The sequence below is a fragment of the Melanerpes formicivorus genome, unplaced genomic scaffold, assembly GCF_026170545.1.
Source record: "Melanerpes formicivorus ecotype bairdi unplaced genomic scaffold, bMelFor1.0.p_v2 SCAF_55, whole genome shotgun sequence".
NCBI lineage: Eukaryota > Metazoa > Chordata > Aves > Piciformes > Picidae > Melanerpes > Melanerpes formicivorus.
In genome coordinates this window covers 2885937-2904130 of record NW_027142407.1, presented here as the reverse complement: position 1 = coordinate 2904130, position 18194 = coordinate 2885937, and the positions used below count along the sequence as shown (strand labels likewise).

The 18194-nt window shown below is 43.0% G+C and overlaps 1 protein-coding gene across 5 annotated transcripts in view; it reads right to left on the bottom strand.

Annotated features, from left to right (window-relative positions):
- LOC137452513 (cadherin-6) overlaps nucleotides 1-17927 on the bottom strand; it is a 116442-nt gene extending 98515 nt beyond the window's left edge. For 4 of the 5 annotated variants that reach the window (XM_068160984.1, XM_068160983.1, XM_068160986.1 and 1 more), the window contains exon 1: nucleotides 17548-17927. The gene's annotated coding sequence lies outside the window, so the exon portion shown is untranslated. The remainder of the gene's footprint in view (nucleotides 1-17547) is intronic. The other variant, XM_068160985.1, reaches the window with a different exon arrangement.
- Between the last annotated feature and the right edge of the window lie 267 nt (nucleotides 17928-18194).

Below are 18194 nucleotides of genomic sequence, written 5' to 3'. Positions count from 1 at the left end.
ATGGTGAAAAAAGCTTTTCTGGTGTCCTGTCCGAATCTCCTCAGCCTCAACTTGTCCCTGTTACCTCTTGTCTTTACCATGGGACTCTGTACAAGGAGAGTCTCCCCTCCTCACAATACTTCCCATTTATGTACTTGTCCATTATTATGAGGTCAACCCTAAGCCTTCTTTTCTCAAGGCTGAACAAACCCAGTTCTCTCAGCCTTCCCTCACATGATAGGTCTGCCAGTCCTCTGATCATTCTCATGGCCCTTCTCTGGACCCTTTCCAGCCTGTCTGCATCCTTCTTGTATAGCAGGGACCAAAACTGTAAATAGTTGCCAAGATCTCCAATGGTGAGGGAAGACCAATAATCTGATTTAAATAAGAGAGACTGTAGGTGCTGTCACTTGACCAGATAACCTAAATGACAGAAAACAGGATCATGTCCTCAGCTCTCATAAATTTCATTCAGTTTTGCTTTGCTTTTCCTTTAGAATACTTATCTGCCGGTCTGATGAACTGAAACTTAAGGCTGAGCTTTAGGTCTGACTTAACTAAGTGGAAGAAAACTGTGTTTTCGTGAGCTGAACAGCTATATGCATTTTCAGATGCACATCTATTGGTGTGAGGGCAAAGGCTTTGCTATTTACAAATGCCTGCCATATGGTCTCTCCTTGCATATTTACAAAGCATGAATACTCAGAGAATCTTCAAACATCAGTGTCTAGGTTTACAAACTCCTATTCAAGTGAGTCACCACTGGCTTCATTAAACAATTTTTCCATTGTAAATTTGCAAATGATCTGCTCTGGGGTATAAAGCCCTTAAAACATAGTGATAAAATGCATTTTATATAAAAAAAAAAGAACTGAACTTACCACAAGTAATGATGACTCATAAAAGGAAGGGCACTGGCATTCAAATACCTAGCCTTATCCCATTCATTTTTAAAACTTGTCTCTGATGGGTGGTTGCAAAGCTGTGTCTTTTGTCCCCTCCTGTTCACCCTCCATTGCAGGAGATACTGCAAGTCAAAGTTTTAAGGTCTAAGGTTTAAAAATGGGGTCTAAAATGCGTTAGATATATTCACTGCAGATCTTTCCTTGCATAAGTAGTGTGGGAGAGAAGTGAATTCCACCTTGAGATAAGATACTGTCCTGCCTGTAGTTCTCTGCAGATATGAGAAAATACAGGCTGCAGGCTTTTCAAATAACTCAGGGGCCCAAAAATTCAGTAATCCTACCTGTGCCTGCCTCCATGGCAAATCAGCTACTTTGGAATGAGCACTTTTCTTTTTCTTTTAAATCTCTGCACTGATGTAATGCTTCTGCAGTGGTAGCTGCAGCAGCTGAAGACTCTTGCTTGTCCACAGAGCAGATAATGGATGAAGAGCAGGACTGAAAATTTCTTAAGCCTACCTCACCAAGGAGCTTCAAGCTGGTTTTGTGGTGCTGTCCCCCACATCACTTCTACTAGTTCATGGGCCACTGGAGTTCTCAACAAACAATGCTATTAATACAACCCCTGCTATTTAATTTTGTTCTGCATGAAAGGGGATGGAAATACTTGTTTCACTTAACCCAGTCCCCTGAAAAGCCATTAGATTGTACTAATGGTGCTTCTGACTGCTGGCATCTTTTCTAGATGGGGTTTGAATAGGGGACTTGAAAGTAGAGGGCTTTCAAAAACCTGTTTGCTTGCCAGTTCTCTGAGCAATACCAGCTATGTTAGTATCAACATACTGAAAGATGTGTGATACCAGCCAGCAGGCCAGGTGCTCTCAATGGCAGTTTATTGAAAGAGACTGGCATGTAAGGGTGAGCTATGAAGATGTAAAATTTCTCTTCTGAGGCCTTTTAAACACTCTTACTCTGCACTGTCCAAGTAGCATTAGTTAAAAGCTTTTGGAGACTGTTCAGTTCTTTTCCCAGATACCATTCCCCCAGAAACTTTTACCAATCCACCATATTATAAGGAAAAGTGAAATGCTAAGAATCTCTCTTTCTCTTTTTGAAAACAGAATTTTAGAATACTATTTAGTATGGAATATTGCTCACTGGCCAGGATGTCACATTTAAGTCATGTTAAAATGACCACTCCCAGTGTCCAGAAAAACTAGGATTGTAATCTTTTAAGGTTGCTGTTTGCCTTTTGTTGTTGTTTTGTTTTTCTCTCCCCCCCCCCCCCCCCCCCCCTTCCCTGATTGAGGACAAATATCACAAACCCCCCAAACACCCTTTCTGCTGTGAGATGGTCCCACAAAATTTTCCCTCTTTGCTTATGGCTTTTAAAGAGATCATTTCTGCAGGAGCTAGCGTTCAGCTTCCTATTTTTGGCACAGTGTCCATGCTTCTGACTTTGCATAGGAAGGGTTAGAGCTGAGAAAGCAGAGCTGGGTATTTATATTACAAGGTATGCAAGTTGTGCCTAGAGCCAAGCAGCAGAAGCACAGCAAGCTTGCAGTGTGTAGGTATACACCCTGTTCTGCACAGCAGACAACATCCAGAAGGCTACCTCCATGAAAATGTACTCCCTCCCTTTGGCATCCTTTCAGTCATGCAGAAACAATGCATAGCCCAAATGTGCCAAAGCATCCTCTGCTTTGCAGTGGCAGAGGCTCATTCATCAGCTGGTTGAGGCAATGACAGTTCCTTGAAGTTCCTAGACTTAAGCATGGATTTACTCCAGTTAAGGACTTGGCCCACTTTTTTTTTTCTTTAAATGCATTAGCAGATGGCAAATATACACTGAGCACAGATGAACTACTGGCTTTTGAGGGCAATGGCTGCTTGCAATGCTAATTTGGGGCTTTATATTTATGCAGGCTAACCTGGAGGGACACATTTCTGAGCTGGGTTGCAGTAGCAGAAAAACTCAAGCCACAAAGTGCAGAGATGGTTGTCAGTAACCCATTTAAGGCTAAAGTGGGTGAATCCAGAGCTGGGTGTCTTCTTGTTCTCAGAAGGCTCAGGAAATTAGGCAGGAGAAGATGTTAACACATCACAACTTCATGCATTTCCCTTATTTGGTCATGCCAAGATGAGGCCACTTGCACAACACGGACCTCAGTTCAGTCTCCAAACACTTTCATTTTGTGCAGGCATTTGGGCCTTCTACTTTGGATTCAGGCCAGCTGACACTCCACTGCAAGCTAATATGTTCTCCTGGAAATGACATCCACATGAGAAAATTTTAGTGCATTGGTCTGTGGTAGAACTCAATTAGTACTAAGCATCCAAAAGAGAAGGTTGAGAGATGTATTCAAACCAGGTGGTGCAGATTTTGTTCATCTGGCAGTTCCTTTGACGCATACCATGGCCGTATCTGCCAACTGTGGTGTGCTGTTGCAGACTCGTGTGGAACAAAGCCAACACTTCCCACAAAACTCTGTCATCCCTGCTGCAGACAGCAACTCAGGAAAACCAGAAAGTACCTATTGACCCAGGATGAGCAGCATATATATAACAAGGTACTAGAGAGTGGCTAGGTCTGTGTAGTCACAGAATAGGGATAAAATGAAAAGCAAAGCAAAGAAGAGGTCATTTTCTTGGCAACAGTCCTAACCACAAATACAGTGGAAAGATGTGTGGCACCAAGGGCAGAAGTCATTCTGAAGACCATTGAAGACAAGTATTACAGTCTCCACTGACCTGCAGGAGCTTCCAGCAAGTGTTTTGTATGTCACTTGTTATTTCCCAGTTATTTTTCTTACTTTTGTCAAATAATTTTGATATCAGGTTAGGTCTGGTACCATGTTGTTCCTTTACTGAACATGTGCTTCTGTGTTATGATCAGACCTCCTTTAAAAAAAAAAATAATTATTTTACTTCTGATTAAAATATTTTAGAGAACCAAGAAGTTATCATTGTGAGTGAAAAATCACACTGACCTCACCTGAGAATTCTGTACACAGAAGACTCTAAAATCATTCCAGTGGTTACAGAACAAATCATACCATAGTAGGCATCCAGCTACTTGTTTTTCATGTGTGCTTTAATGGGACAAAAGCATTGCTGATGTGTTTAACTTACACATCTATTACAGGGTAGAACTCAACTACTCTGTTCTAATACGATTTCCTTTGAAGTTAGCCACATTTTGGTCAAATAATCCTGCAGCCAAGTCTGATTTCTCTGAACATATTTGCCAGCTGGGACTCTATTAGGTTAGAGCAGTGCCTCATGCAACTAGGACCTGTGAGCACGAATACCATACAAATAAATAATAATAATGTGTTGCAGTGGCATGGTTTGGATAAATTCATCACAAAGATTAAGTATGAAGTACTTGCTCATGCTTCTTGTTTGCTATGCCACTGCCCTGATACTGCTCCTGCTCTCTTGGTACACAGCTGAGGATTTTTTAGTGGGAGAATGTGGAAAGAGTGGGGGGAGCTGACTGCTCTCAGTTCCTGGGCATGTCCACTGTTGATAATTTATTCATCCACTTTCTTCTGCTTGCATAGTCCAGTTTTTCAGCTCATGTTTATCATTACAGCTCCCCAGAAGTCAGCTGAATAATATTAATTTGTTGGCCTTTGACTGCAAATGTGACGAGATAAAATTTCAGTCAGAACTGAAGAATAAGATAGAAACCTTGAGTGTTGCTAATCCTGAATGTAAGTGCCTTATTCCTCACAGGTACTGCTCACTTCCTGATTCAGCACAATCTTTTGAGCATTTGCTTAAATCCCATTGACAGTAATGGCCCACAAGCACATGCTGAACGAAAAGTGCCACAAGAAAATATTCTGACTGCAATCCTCAGTCCTCCTAACAGCAGATCCTTGAAATGTGAATGCAACCCTAAAACTACAATTCAGTTTATCACATCCTGAAAAGCCAGGAAAATGAGAAATCTTCTCTGAATGTGTTAATGCTCATTTTTGCTTTGAAGAACCAGCAGTTTTCAGATTACAGTTCTAGTATTTTAAAGCTTAAAGCCCTCAAGTCTAAGACAAAAAAAAAAGAAGCTATTGATTAAAAAAAAAAAGCCATGGAGATGTTGAGAGTTCAAATAAAGCAATGAAGATGCTTAAATATCAGCATTTCTTTTGAGCCTTTCAGTGTCTTACTGACTAGAGAAGCTCAAGAAGACAAAAATAACATTTCTTGCTGTGAGCCAGTGGAGCTCATAGCCCAGAGCTGACAATCTCTTCCCTTAGCTCTACAGGCTATGACCACCACATTCAACCCTTGGCAAAATGAGCATTAAATCCACTGAAGAGTATCAGAAATGGAAATACACAGGGGGAAAAAAATAATAAAAGAAAATATGCCATACAATTTTCTGAAGCAGCTGAACTTGGAGAAGACAAAGTCAAGGGGGAGCATTAGGTCAATTTGAAAATAGATAAAAGAAGAGACCATTGTTATTATTTTCTAGTTGAACATTAAAAAAAAAAAGAAAAAGTAACATCAAAAATAGCTTTGGCAGAAGTAGAATAAATTCCACTCTGTTCCATTAAGCTACACATCTTTGGCCTGATTTTGTACTCTGGAGAGTGAGCAAAGTTTGGCCAGCAAGATTTACTGCTATCTGCTCCTCAATCCCTTCCCGCCTAGTAGCATGCTCCATCCTGGGCTGCCTCTGCATTAGCAGACAGCAAGAGCTCCTGCTCCATTGCTTTCCAGAATATAGCAGCAGGATCACCCCATCTCGTCTCTTAGCAGAGGCTGCTCAGTAGTAACCTAGTGAGAAGGGCTGGGAGGCTTATAGAAGACCATCACGGAGACAGAGATGCGACTAGTTGCACAAAGTAAATGTCAGAAAGGAAAATTCCTCCTCTCCAGGAACATGTATCAGGCAAGCCTTAGTCACGTACACCTGGACTCCATTCTTTAAAGTAATGTTCAGCTCCTGAGCTTGCAGATCCTTGCCTGACTCTGCCAAGTCTGTGTTGATAGGTTGGACTCGATGATCCTCGAGGTCCTTTCCAACCTAAGTGATACTGTGATACTGTGATACTGTGAAGTGCCAATCACCCTCCATCCAAATGGACTTCAGGGACAGTCAGAGACAGAAGACAGCAAGAGACAAAAGCCCTAACTGTGGAAGATCAAACCCACTGCATGATGCAGGAGGCCAGTTTTCTGCCTGACACATGTGAGGGGCTGAGGTACTGAAAGGTCAGAACTGCCTGCAATGTTCACCTAAGCAAGTTTTAGAGGCAGCAATAGTAATAATAAAAATAACAAGTAATGAAAATATAAACCCGGGTATGGCCTCTCTTAGATGCAAATTAGTATTTAAATATAAAAATGATAGGCTTCTGCTAATCCTTCTTAGTAAGTCATAAATTGTTAATCAGACCTTAGGCGGTGTTGTTTAATACCAACTTTAATAAAATAGCTGCCTGAAGCAGAAAGACAGTTGGGATCCTGACTCTAAAACTTTGGTAGCCTCATCCACATTTTTGTAGCCTGAGGCTCTTACACTACCATTGATAGCAACTCCTTTGAAATATGCTCATTTTTTAGGCTGCTAAATTATTAAACCCCTTATTAGTAGAAAGATTAGATGGGAGAAAAGTCATCTCTGTATGAGGGAAAATGGATTGGAAGAGGAAGGAAAAGTTAAGGGAATACTTATATAAATGATACCGCTCTGTTGTTGATATACAGAGGTAATCCATAATCCATAATTCGTTCAAGAAACGAACCCATCAAATTACATGACAAGGCGTGACAAATTGCTACTGTTGAGCTATCCTACAATAAATTACATAGAATCATTCCTGTCAAGAGAAAAACTCATTTGAGGCTAAAAAAGCAAGGTTATTTTCCCTGTTGTTCCATGGGATTTGTCTAGCAGACATGTTTCACATTTCCATCATATACTTTGATGGGAATAGCAAAAGTTCCCTTATACAGGCTAACCACAAAGTTTGCCAAATTAAAACTGCTTTGAAAATTACAAGCAAAGGGGAAACAAAGAAGAAAAAGAACATTTTCTTATTATTCCTTAATAATATTTGTCAGTCAGGTTCATAGGTGTGATAGAAGCCTCATGCCTGGAAGTTTTTAAGGCCAGGCTGGATGGGACTCAGGGCAACCTGATCTAGTGCGAGGTGTCCCTGCCCATGGCAGGGGGCTTGGAACTGGTGAATGTTTGAGGTCTCTTCCAACCCTGACAATTCTGTGATTCTGTGATCTTTAGACCCACACCAAAAAAAAAAACAAAAACCCAAACCACACCTAATTTCCTTAAGTGCAGTGCCCTTTCACTGTACGTCCAGAGCAGCTTGTTAGCAATGCTAATTGTTTGGTTTAATATGCAATACAGAGCACACTTACTACTTTGAAGTGCTTATTCATGATGTCATGGTTATTAGTGTATATTTCTTAATTACACAACAGTACAATCTTTGCCCACTTCAATCTACACTTTCTGTTGCTCTGATTGGTTTCTTTAACTAGCCAGAATAATCATTTTGCCACACAGAAGCAGATAAGGAGGAAAAAAAAAAGTAAACAATTTTAAAAGCCATTTTAATTTAATAACAAATTGGGAGCTGTATTTTGTGTTAAATTAACACTGCAAGCCTCATAGCAATTCAAGGCAAGGTTCCTTGTTCGTTACTGCTTAATTAATCAGTCCTGTTTCCATGTAAATGAAAAGTTTTCTCTCTCTCCCCTATCATCTCTAATATCTCATTTCAGGCAGCACATCAAGTTAATCTTGCTTACATTAGCAACTTATTTCTAATGGCTCATCTCAGTTATTTACAATAATTCATCCTATCCCAGCTTGTGGCTGAATCCTGCCTGGTCTCTTTTCTGTGTTTGAGCAGTAGGAGAAAATGGTAAAACAGCAAGTGCAGAGCGAGCTCATCCAGTCCTGTGATGCATCATATGAGGACAAAGACCTACTTCCAACACACTGATGTCTACTGAACTTTTGGCTTCCTGGCACACCTTGTCTTCCCAGAGGCAACATGACGTTTAGGGACATGGTTTAGTGGACTTGGCAGTGTTATGTTAACAGCTGGACTCGATGATCTTAAAGGTCTTTTCTAGTCTGAACAATTCTATGAGTGTAATGTGCACAGAGCTGGGCAAAGGATCGTTACCTTAAAAAACAATAGATGACAATGAAACAGTTCAGTGCAAGAATGAGAATACAGAAAGTTGGGTAGTGCCTGAAAACATGTCCTTGTTACCCTTTATACCCTTTATATAGAATCATCCAGGTTATATAGAATCATCCAGGTCAGAAGAGACCTCTAAAGATCATCTAGTCTAACCACCCTGCAGTGAGCAGGGACATCCTCAACCAGATCAAGTCATCCAGAGACCCATTGAGCCTCACCTTTAAATAATACATCCCATAAATAATGCTGGCATGTGTCCTGCACCATCAGTAGTATACATATAATATACATATAATATATATCGAACCTTCCACCGTGCCACCTTTGAAGGAAGCGAACAATGGGACTTGAAACTGGCTATCTCCTCCTTCTGCTCACCCCACCATTTCCACAGCTGAAAACTGCTGTCACTGCCACCATCTAGTACTTTCTAACACCATGGTAGCAAACCACACTGTTTGGGACTTAACTGAAGATCTCTGGTGTTTTGGACTACACCAACCTGGCCCCAGTGAAACACTGACTGAAGCTGTGATCAGGGGTAGCCATCTAGTCTATGTCCTTGCTGTTTCTAAGGTCAGCTTCCAGAAGCTTCCTAGCTGCCTCCTGGGGCTGCAATGCCACCCATATCAGGGTGCCTGCCTGTGTCAGGATGCTTGCTGCTTAACTCCCACCCTCCCCACCCCCCAGCAGCACCACTGCTCCAGCACGTTTGTCTGTCAGTGACCCACAGCCTCTCAGACGTAACAGATACTTGGTCAGGTCAGGGCTCGAAACAAAATCTGCACCTGAGATGCCTGCATCGCATGAGGCATGGTTTTAATGCCAGTTTGACCAAACATAAATATCTCTGTAATGAACAGAAAATACTCTTAACATGAAGTGAGCCATTCCAAGAGGGCAAAACCTCTTTGTTCCTGAGCAAGGCCAGTATTTACTTTTCTTTATCCGGGCTTCAGAATGGTGCTGCAACAGAGAACAAGGATGTGCAAGGTATTCTAACCTCCTAGATTTGCTGCAACCAGCTTCTGACCTCACATTTACCAGCCTGGTTGAAATTACAACCTGTTGCTAAGGAAAACTCTGTCATACCTTAAAGTAACTGTGATATCAAGTAGCTTTGAGATATCTGACAAGTGAATTACAGTAGGCGAATGAGGAGCCAATTCAGAAAACCTGCAAAAGACACCCTAACATGTTACCCTGTAGGAATACATTTAATAATAATACAAATTCTATGCTGAGAAAAGAGGGAGCCTGATTTTGTGGATTTGTTTTGTTTTGCTTTTCCAAGAGGAAGAGGAACTCTTTCTACAAACCAGAATGCATACCTCTGTTTCTGATGGGAAACCCTGCTCTGAAAAGCACTGAATTTCAAAGCTGCTTAGAATAGACTGACAGTGTAAATATTAATAAATAAGATACACTGGGCCAGCTTTTTTCCTTGGGTGCTTCTGCACTACTTCCTCTTATGTACAGATGACCTGAAGACACAGGCACCAGAAAGAATTGACTTTAGAGATGTAACACACAGTGACACTTGCACAAAGAGAAGATGCTCCTGCTATGCTGCAGCAGACCCAGACAGCAAGTGACAATCTCAGTCAAATATTTTGCATCCTTGCTGCAAATGTCCCAGCTGCTGATGGGAGCAGAATGACAGCAGAGAATCCATCTCCATGCTGCACAAATGAGCCAGGGCTATGTTGGTGAAGGAGCTTTGATGGGAAATAATGATCATTCCTTACATTTATTTTTTTCCATCCCCACTTTTCCTTGTCTACTATTTGGGGAGATCAAGTACACAAATTATTAGATGTTTGGTCACCACAGAAATCATTGCAAGGTTGTAAACTCTTCATTGTAGTGTCCTGATGTCTTGATCCAGAAAGGCACCTAAGTATTCAGGCTTGTGGACCTCAGTACAGTTTATTGGTAAGTTTAAAAGTGAACTTCTTTGGGATCAGGTATGATAAGGCATAGAGAAGAACACTGCTTTGTTTATAGCAGAAATATCTTGGTGATTATCAGCAGTGAGAAGTGAAATACCATAGCAGGGCATTCATATTATTTAGACTTAAATGGCATTTAGATGCAATACAGAGGTTTATAAAACTGGTTGGCACAGCAAGAATTGCTTAAAGGGATGTGGCTGCCAGGCTTGAAAGTTGCTTCTGCATCTTTTTCCCTTTCAGTAGTGACAACTAAATTGAGCACCAATTTCAAAAAAGGAATTTACTCCCTGAAAGGAATTCTAACTCTATGTATTCCTGCTCTGTGATCTGCCAGAGCACTCTTCAGAGTGTGAAAATGAGGAAATAGGCTCATTCTTGTAGTGGCTGATCAGTTTGCAAGGCCAGCTCCAAAAGCATTAGGGGCATCGTAGGTAGCACACGGCTCAGAACCTGGTTACTATCTGGATCCAATCCTGACATATAACTTATGAAATTGATTAGTGTTTTTTCCTCTGTGTTTTTCTAATTCTTCCTCTATTTATTTACACTAGGATCAATACCTATGCCAGGGGTATTGGTATATGCCACCTCCTTAGGATTTCACAATTCTCTCTTTATTTATACTAGGATCAATACTCATGCCAGGGGTATTGGTGTATACCATGTCCTTATTCAAGTAACTTCCCTTTGACTCAGCTTCATATCTATGCACTAGGAATACTGCTCCTTAGATGTTTACAGAGCAGGGGTGCTTTGAAATGAATTCATACAGGCATGGATGTGAACAAGAGAGAGTGTGATGTGACCTCTGGCTGCCCCAAACCACGGGCAGCAGCATGCAGAAAAGGCAGCCTTTTATGAGGCTTTTTTATCCCCTTTTCTCCCACAGGCATAAGTAGGTGGGAATGGACAAGGCAGGGAATCATAAAGAAACTCTGTGGCCAGTCCAACTGGGCCAATGCAGAGAGGAAGGTCATCACCACCTTGCTTGGGGACAGCTCAGATTACTTTCTCCCGGGAGTAAGACACTCAATCTCGTCACAGATGGCTCTGGAGCTACCCAGCCTCCACCCTCCCCTCCTCACAGAACAGGGCGGAACAAACAAGCAAAAAACATTCAGAAAATTCTTTGGAGAGAGTGTCAAAGAGGATCCAAGAAGTCCTTGAGAAAAATACTTGGCTTTCTTTTGGATGAAAAAAAGAGATCCAAATCTGATTCTCTTCCCTCTGACCATTCTTTGATCAGCTCCAACAACTCAAGTGAGCAGCAGAGAGGCGGCAGGGTTGACTGCAAGCTGTACTTGCTCTAAGATCCTGGTTCAGCATCCCTGCTGTGCTAAGGCCTCCTCCAGCGACCCAAGTCACTCATCCCTGCTGTAATTTGCTTTTCCCTGCTCTAGAACAAGGCCAGTTATACAGGCCAGTCTTGCAGGGGGACTGTGTGATAAAGACACAATTTTCAGATATTGTGGAACACATGAACAGTTTTGGAATGAAGGCTCCATGTTGATCAACTATGCTTTGTTCTTCACTTGAAATAAGATTTCCAAATGTCCAGAGCATCTCACAATGATAGTGTTGGCTTTTTTTTCTGGCAGGATACTATAACCTGTTTAGTTTTCTTTTTGTCCATGAAGATGCTTTTGTCAAATAATGATTGCCAGATTAATTACGCCTTAAGGTTACAAACCACCAGGCACTCAAAGAATCAATTCAGCAAAGAAAGAGATTTCACCTGAATGCTTAAGGCAAAACTTAAAGCAACTGTGCTTTTAATTTTGTTAATGTATTGGAAGTAGGAGGGGATGATGGACGAGAGGGCTTTCCCTTTGGTGAGATTGTCAGTACAGAGGTTGGTCACCATGATGCATGTGATCTGCATGCTGGTTGGGACCTACAGGCACACATGGTTTTCCTTCTACCCCACCACCCCACACACAGGACAGGTCTGAATCCCCATGACCTCTGAAGTCAATGTCAAAGCATGCTCTGAGTAAATGTCAAAGGCAAGTGTTTTCTTTGAGTCCAGTCTTACCCTTCATTCCAAAGCAGAGCTACATTCTAAATGATCATGTTGATTAAGCAGCCCTTGTGCTTATAGATGCTATTGACAACTGAAATGCAACAGGTAGGGAGTAGGCAGCTCTGCCTCACAGCCACACAAGCACATACCTGCAATACCTGGGTAAGGTCAACTAGTGTTTCATTTCTGTGCTAATTTTCAATTCCTGCTGACCCTTCTCCTAGGTCCTCCTGCTCTGGCTCTGTGATTAGATGCAGAAGTGGGAATGCTGGAAAGATACACTAGCTATTATCTCACAGGCAGCTGTAAACATTACAGCAAGATAATTAAATTAGTTCAGTTGAGAGGAGTTAAGGTACCCAGATAGTACAGGACCAATCTCATTCATGAGGTGCACTCTTCTGTGCATTGTGGAGTGTCACTGAGGAATAGCAGAGGGGTTAGGATGGGTATTCATGTTACAAATCAAATCTAACAGTCACATTCTGGCTAGAAGGAAGCACTTTCAGATGTATATCCTGACAAGAAGGGCTAATTAATCTATAAAATATTTGCCCACAACTCCAACCAGAATAATGCCATTATTGAACAGGTTACTTAAAATATAGAAAAGTTGGCACTGTTCCTGAATGTGACCAGATGGAAATATATATGGTCTTTTGTCTGTGCACTTGGCAAAGAGGAGACTATGGAGAGGGTGTTTTGTGGCTGGGTGTGAAGAAAGATAATGCAGTATTAGGGCAATTTTGGATGTTTCAGCAGAGTGCTATCAAGTGCTCTGGCACTGTCACAGTTAAGCAGTTGCTTCTTTGCTTAAAGCTTCTTTTTGGAGGTCCAACACCATAACTCATGAAGGACACTGTGCCAGACGTGTCTTTTCCATCCTCGCAAGACTTGCAGGCTGCAAGAAGTCCAGAAAGATGCAGTTTCCTTTCCCTATCAGCATTGCTCCTTGCTGCTGCTGAAAGGGTTGCAGCTGCAGTTTCCACACAAGTTGCCTCCCTCCAGCCCTGCAGGAAAAACTCCTCTGTTTTGAAAAAAGAAAATACTCGAGGAATGGATAGCTCCAAGAAACCAGACATACCAATGAGTAACATCAATTCATGCCACTCTTAAATAGTCCTAAGCTATAGTTATCCTTATTTCTTCTGCTGCTGTTAACCAACAAACACAAGCGTAAATACAAATACTCACAGAATCTCTATGGGTCTTTCATTGCCAAGTGCACAGCTAGGAAAATAAATAGTGAAAGACAATGCTGGCAACCAGCCCCACCTGGACTGAGTGGTCACCTGGTCACTGGTGCAAGGAAGGATAATGCTTCCTGAAATAGGGAAAGCTGCTGATGGGTGAGGAGGATTAGGACACACAGCAGTGCCCTGGAGAAGCTTAGGAAACTGAGGCTGGATGGATTCCCAACAGATACCGGGCAGTCATTGAAGAAGGATAAGAGAGAAGCTGTTAGGCTGAGATTTATGGCCAAAAACCCAAATGATTGTAAAATGTTCAAACTAAAACTTTGAAAATGCTTTTATCCAGCACTTTCTCCAGCTAGTTCCACTGCAGCATCACTCACAGCACAACCTAGAGAGGACTACTTTATCTGCTGATATTTTGCGTTAATTATGCATTCTTAAAGGTGTTTTTGAAACTCTGGCAGGGACTAATAATCTGCTCTGTACCTTTTGTTAACCAGTAAGGACTGATAGCAACTGAGTTTAATGGCACTAAACATTCCCTCTACATCTCTCTCCATCCCCAATGAAACAAGATGAGATGTCGTAACACCTCCCTCCTCACAGAGCCATTTCTCCAAACCCCTTGGAAAGGTCTGCCATGACTATGCAAGCAGCATGAACAAATCAGCTGCTACTGGATTTTTATCTCTACCAGAACATATTTAAACTTCAGAACTGTATTTATACTGCAAGTTCAGCAGCACAAGCCAGTCACTTCATGTGGAGGACGGGGGACTCACTTTAAAGATGTTTGTTGAAATGATCCTGAATTTGGCCCCACAGGACAGTCAGGGTAATCCCAGCTATGTTTTAATAAACATAGTAAGGCCGATGCCTTGTTTCTGTGAGTTGTGAAAAACAAAAAAGTAATAAACCCCAAATTATGCAAAGCCTTTGAAGAAACCAGAAAAAATACTGTAGCTAACTAGGTTTTCAAGGGGTTAATGAAGAAGTCTCCCTAACACCCAGCTTCCAAGGCACAACCCCTCCATGGCATTTCTCGCACGCTTATGATAATCAAAAGATACTGAAAACCAATTCTACTTTATTCTGTTATAATTGCAGCAGAGCCACTAGAGGAATTGCAACCATTATGCAAGACGAGGCACCATCACAGTGGGGCCTGCTGTTTTCAACAAATTCTACTCACTCATTTTTATAGATTTCAGCTATCTTTCATTTTAGTAATTAGCCACCATTTCCAAGGAGATCCATAAGCAATTTCCTGCCCATCTTGAGCCATAATGCTTCAAGATTGCACTAGCAAGTGAACATAGTTTAAAAGTAGTCAACAACGAGCAGACAGCACACTAGAAAGTTCTGTCAAGCAAAAGGCTGAGACTATCATTTCATGTACCAGATACGTGTCTATGACCTCTAGATCTGCTTGACCACAGCATGGTGCGCGGGCATCCCCTGGAAAACCTGACAGCAGTTCCTTCCAAATTCCAAACTACTGCAGGATGCTATTAATAAACAGCAGATTGGTGTCCTGAAATCTTCCGTGCAAGCAAAAATGATGTAGCAGACTTGAGGGGACAGTGGATGGGACGGAGGATCCTGCCCCAAGGAATCCAGTGTGCCCTTGAGCAGAGGGTTGCTTTCTGACAGAAGGTGCTCTGGCAGGATCTCAGCTGGCACATTCCTAACTTCTATCAGGTTTGCACTAGTTTCGAGATTTTCAGCAGAAAGGAGGGAAGAAGAATCCACAACTTTTTTAAACATGTATGTTTTGCTTTCAAGGAAGTCTCTCAACTAAATATTATTGAAACAGCAGATGGCAAAATGCAAACTTTATGAAGGGGAGGGCTGCCTAGTGCAGCAGGTTACTCTTTGCATGGGAGGGCTGCGCAAGGGAGGAAGGAAGGGAAAGAGGGAAGAGTCAGAAGTTAAGATGTGTATTTCTAACTGAACAACTTGGTTAGAAAATTATGACCATGTCTATAAATGTAATCTTTGGCATGCTGGCATGAATGTATGTGAGAGCTGTGAACTAGCATGAAATCTAAAATACCTAGAAGGACTAAAAAGTCCCTACAGGGATCCCAGTTCCTTAAATGGCTGCAGAGGATAACTGCAGTGAACTACAACAGGACTGAATCAATGCCATTTACCCTGAAAAAAAGAGTAATGTATCGCTGCCTCTTGACTACATTATTCTGAAAAGACTAGCTGCTTTCCCCCTCCCTCTCCCAGCTCAGAAGTCAACTGCAAGCCACTAGAAATATGTCCAGAAAGATTACAGTGCAGCTGAAAGCCAGAAGCATATGAGATTATATATTTACCGGTGCTGTGTCAGATAACATCTCAGAGGAGAGGAAAACGGGATTCAGCCCTGCAGTTTTTATTAGCATGTTTGGGCTGTTTAAAGGAGCTATCCAATCGTGTCATTGCAGTCAGGCCTTTGGAACTGTATGTATCCACGATAAAGGAATCTGCTTGATCTCGATCACAAGCCTCCAAGCCCTACCCAACTCTCTTGTGATATGCAAACTTACTGCCTTTACACAGGAATTAGGAAAAAAAAGAATAGGGATGCCCCATTACCCATAGCATTATACTGCATTGCATTATATTGCTCAGGAACAGATGTTAATCAATTTTATGGAATACTTTAAGTAATATGCAAGCACTTTTGCACAGAACTGACTGCATAATAGAGATTTCAGCCCAGCAAATACATGACATAAGCCTATATCTTGACTGGGAGGGTTTTGTCTCTTTTGATTAAAACTGTAAAGGTCTGCATGTTCAAGCAATTTTATTTCCTTGGAGTTCTGCTATTTCCAAGGTGCTATTAGGTATGGCTCTATGACAAAAAGAAATGGAAATAACCTTGCACTTGATTGCAGTGTTCACCTAGTGCGTATGTTCATGCATACAGCTCATGAAGTACACATGTAGGATGGATGTTCTGTCCTCACAGATTCCTGAATAGACAGGAACTGTACTTTATATTCCAGCTGTGCTAGAAGTACAGTAAATCTGGAGAAAGGACTGACCTTACACTCTGTAATTTTAGCTACACAAGTCTTCCATGCAGTACTAACAGAAGTTTAAAATCCCACACCATACACAAGGGAAAAAGGTGCCCCATCTTCTCAGTTCGTATAAAAGTAGCAGCTGTGCCATCGTGTTGGGAGTAATTTTGGTCATTAAACTTCTTGATCCTTGAATGTCATCAGGAATTACTAGGGTGACCATCCACTTGCACTTACAATGTACTGCATTTAACTCTCTGTAAAATATGGATTTTATTGCAGCAATGGCAAGACTTCCTTCCACGTCCACTGACCTCTACTGCTATTATCTCTTGACTCAACCTTTTGCATAAGAATACATCTCTAGTATACATCCCGTGCGCTGTGTTCTTTGTGTGCACATGTAGGTGTTCTATCCATGTGAGTACAGATACAGTTCACTGACATACAAAGTATGCTGCCGCTTCCTTAGGAATATTTGCAAGAGAACCAAATTCTGCACTTTCTTTCTGCAATTATCCAACTTCTGTACAATGCATGTACGCCTACCTCCTTTCTGCTACCACCTCCATCACTCCCCAACCCCTTCTTTTACCAAACAAGATTTCACATTTGTCAATTCCTGTAACGTCCCCAGATCTGCCCCCTCTGTCCCCTTATTTTCTCTGAGGGAGAGCCTCGTTTCAACTGTGCTCTGCATTCAGCACTGCACTTTGCCTCGGATTTTGCTCCTGATTCCAAGGGTTTTGCCCTGTATCCGTTTCGCAAAAAGTAGGCAGTGTCAAGAAACCGAGCCACATTTTTATTAGGATTATTTTCCAGTTATTCATTAGGCTTCTCCTTTTGTTGTTGTTGCTATTAACTGCCAAACACACGACTTTCCTCCCGCTCTCACCACCTCCCCTCGACCTAAGTGTCTTGCTGGCGATACCATTTCCCAGGAAAACGCCGCATCCCTTCGCCTGCCTTAGGAATGACAGCAAACGTGGTCGCCCCCCACGCCCCTGAGGCAGCGGGCACGCCGCGGAGCCCGGCGTAGCCAGCGCAGCGCAGCGCGGCGGTGGGTGCAGAGCTCTCGGCAAGGCACCTGCCAACTTTGCAAAATAAGTGCTTGCTTCCCCCTGCCCCCCCCCGCCCCCTCCCCCCCCCCCCAATTAGCATTCCCAATGAGCACGGAAAAAAAAAAAAAAAGGGGGGGGGGGGGGGGGGGAGGAAGGAGGAGAGGGATAACAATTGAAACTTGCTCCTAAAGAAGTGCAAAGCCGCATCTCCTTACCCACAAGCAGAGGTGCCGGGGCCGAGCCTCAGCGGGGTCGGCGGCAGCGCGGCTCCCCTGCCCCTTCTCGCCGCCGCTCAGCCTCCCCGCTTCTCACTGGGGCTCCCGCTCGGCCAGCAGCACTTTTTAACTCCAGCATGCAGGCAGCCCAAGCCGAGGGGGCTCTCTAGCTGATTGGTTTCCATTCAGTGCTCCTGATTAATAAAAAAAAAAAAAAAAGGGGGGGGGGGGAGGGGGTAGTGGGGGGAGCGCCAAACTCCTCCCTCCCCGCTTGCCTCCCCAGCAGCCGCGCACACGGTGCCACACGGTCGTAGACTCGCTGGCACACTCAGGCTCACCCGCTCACACTCACCCGCTCACACTCGCTGACACGCTCACACTCACTGACACGCTCGCACAAACACACGCAGCGCTCCTGCCCCCGGCGCTGCGGATGCCGGAGCCGCCGGAGCTGCCGCACTGGGGCCGGGGAGGCGCGGAGCGGGCGCGGAGAGGGCTCCTCCGGGCGGGCAGGGATTTGCAAGTGAATGCGGTAGGAGGGCAGAGGGGGAGGGCTGTGGTACGGCGTCCCCCCTTCCCCCCCGAGTGCCGCTCCGTGCCTGAGGTGGAGAGCAGCCAGTTTCTTCCTAATCGCTCGGTAGTGATAG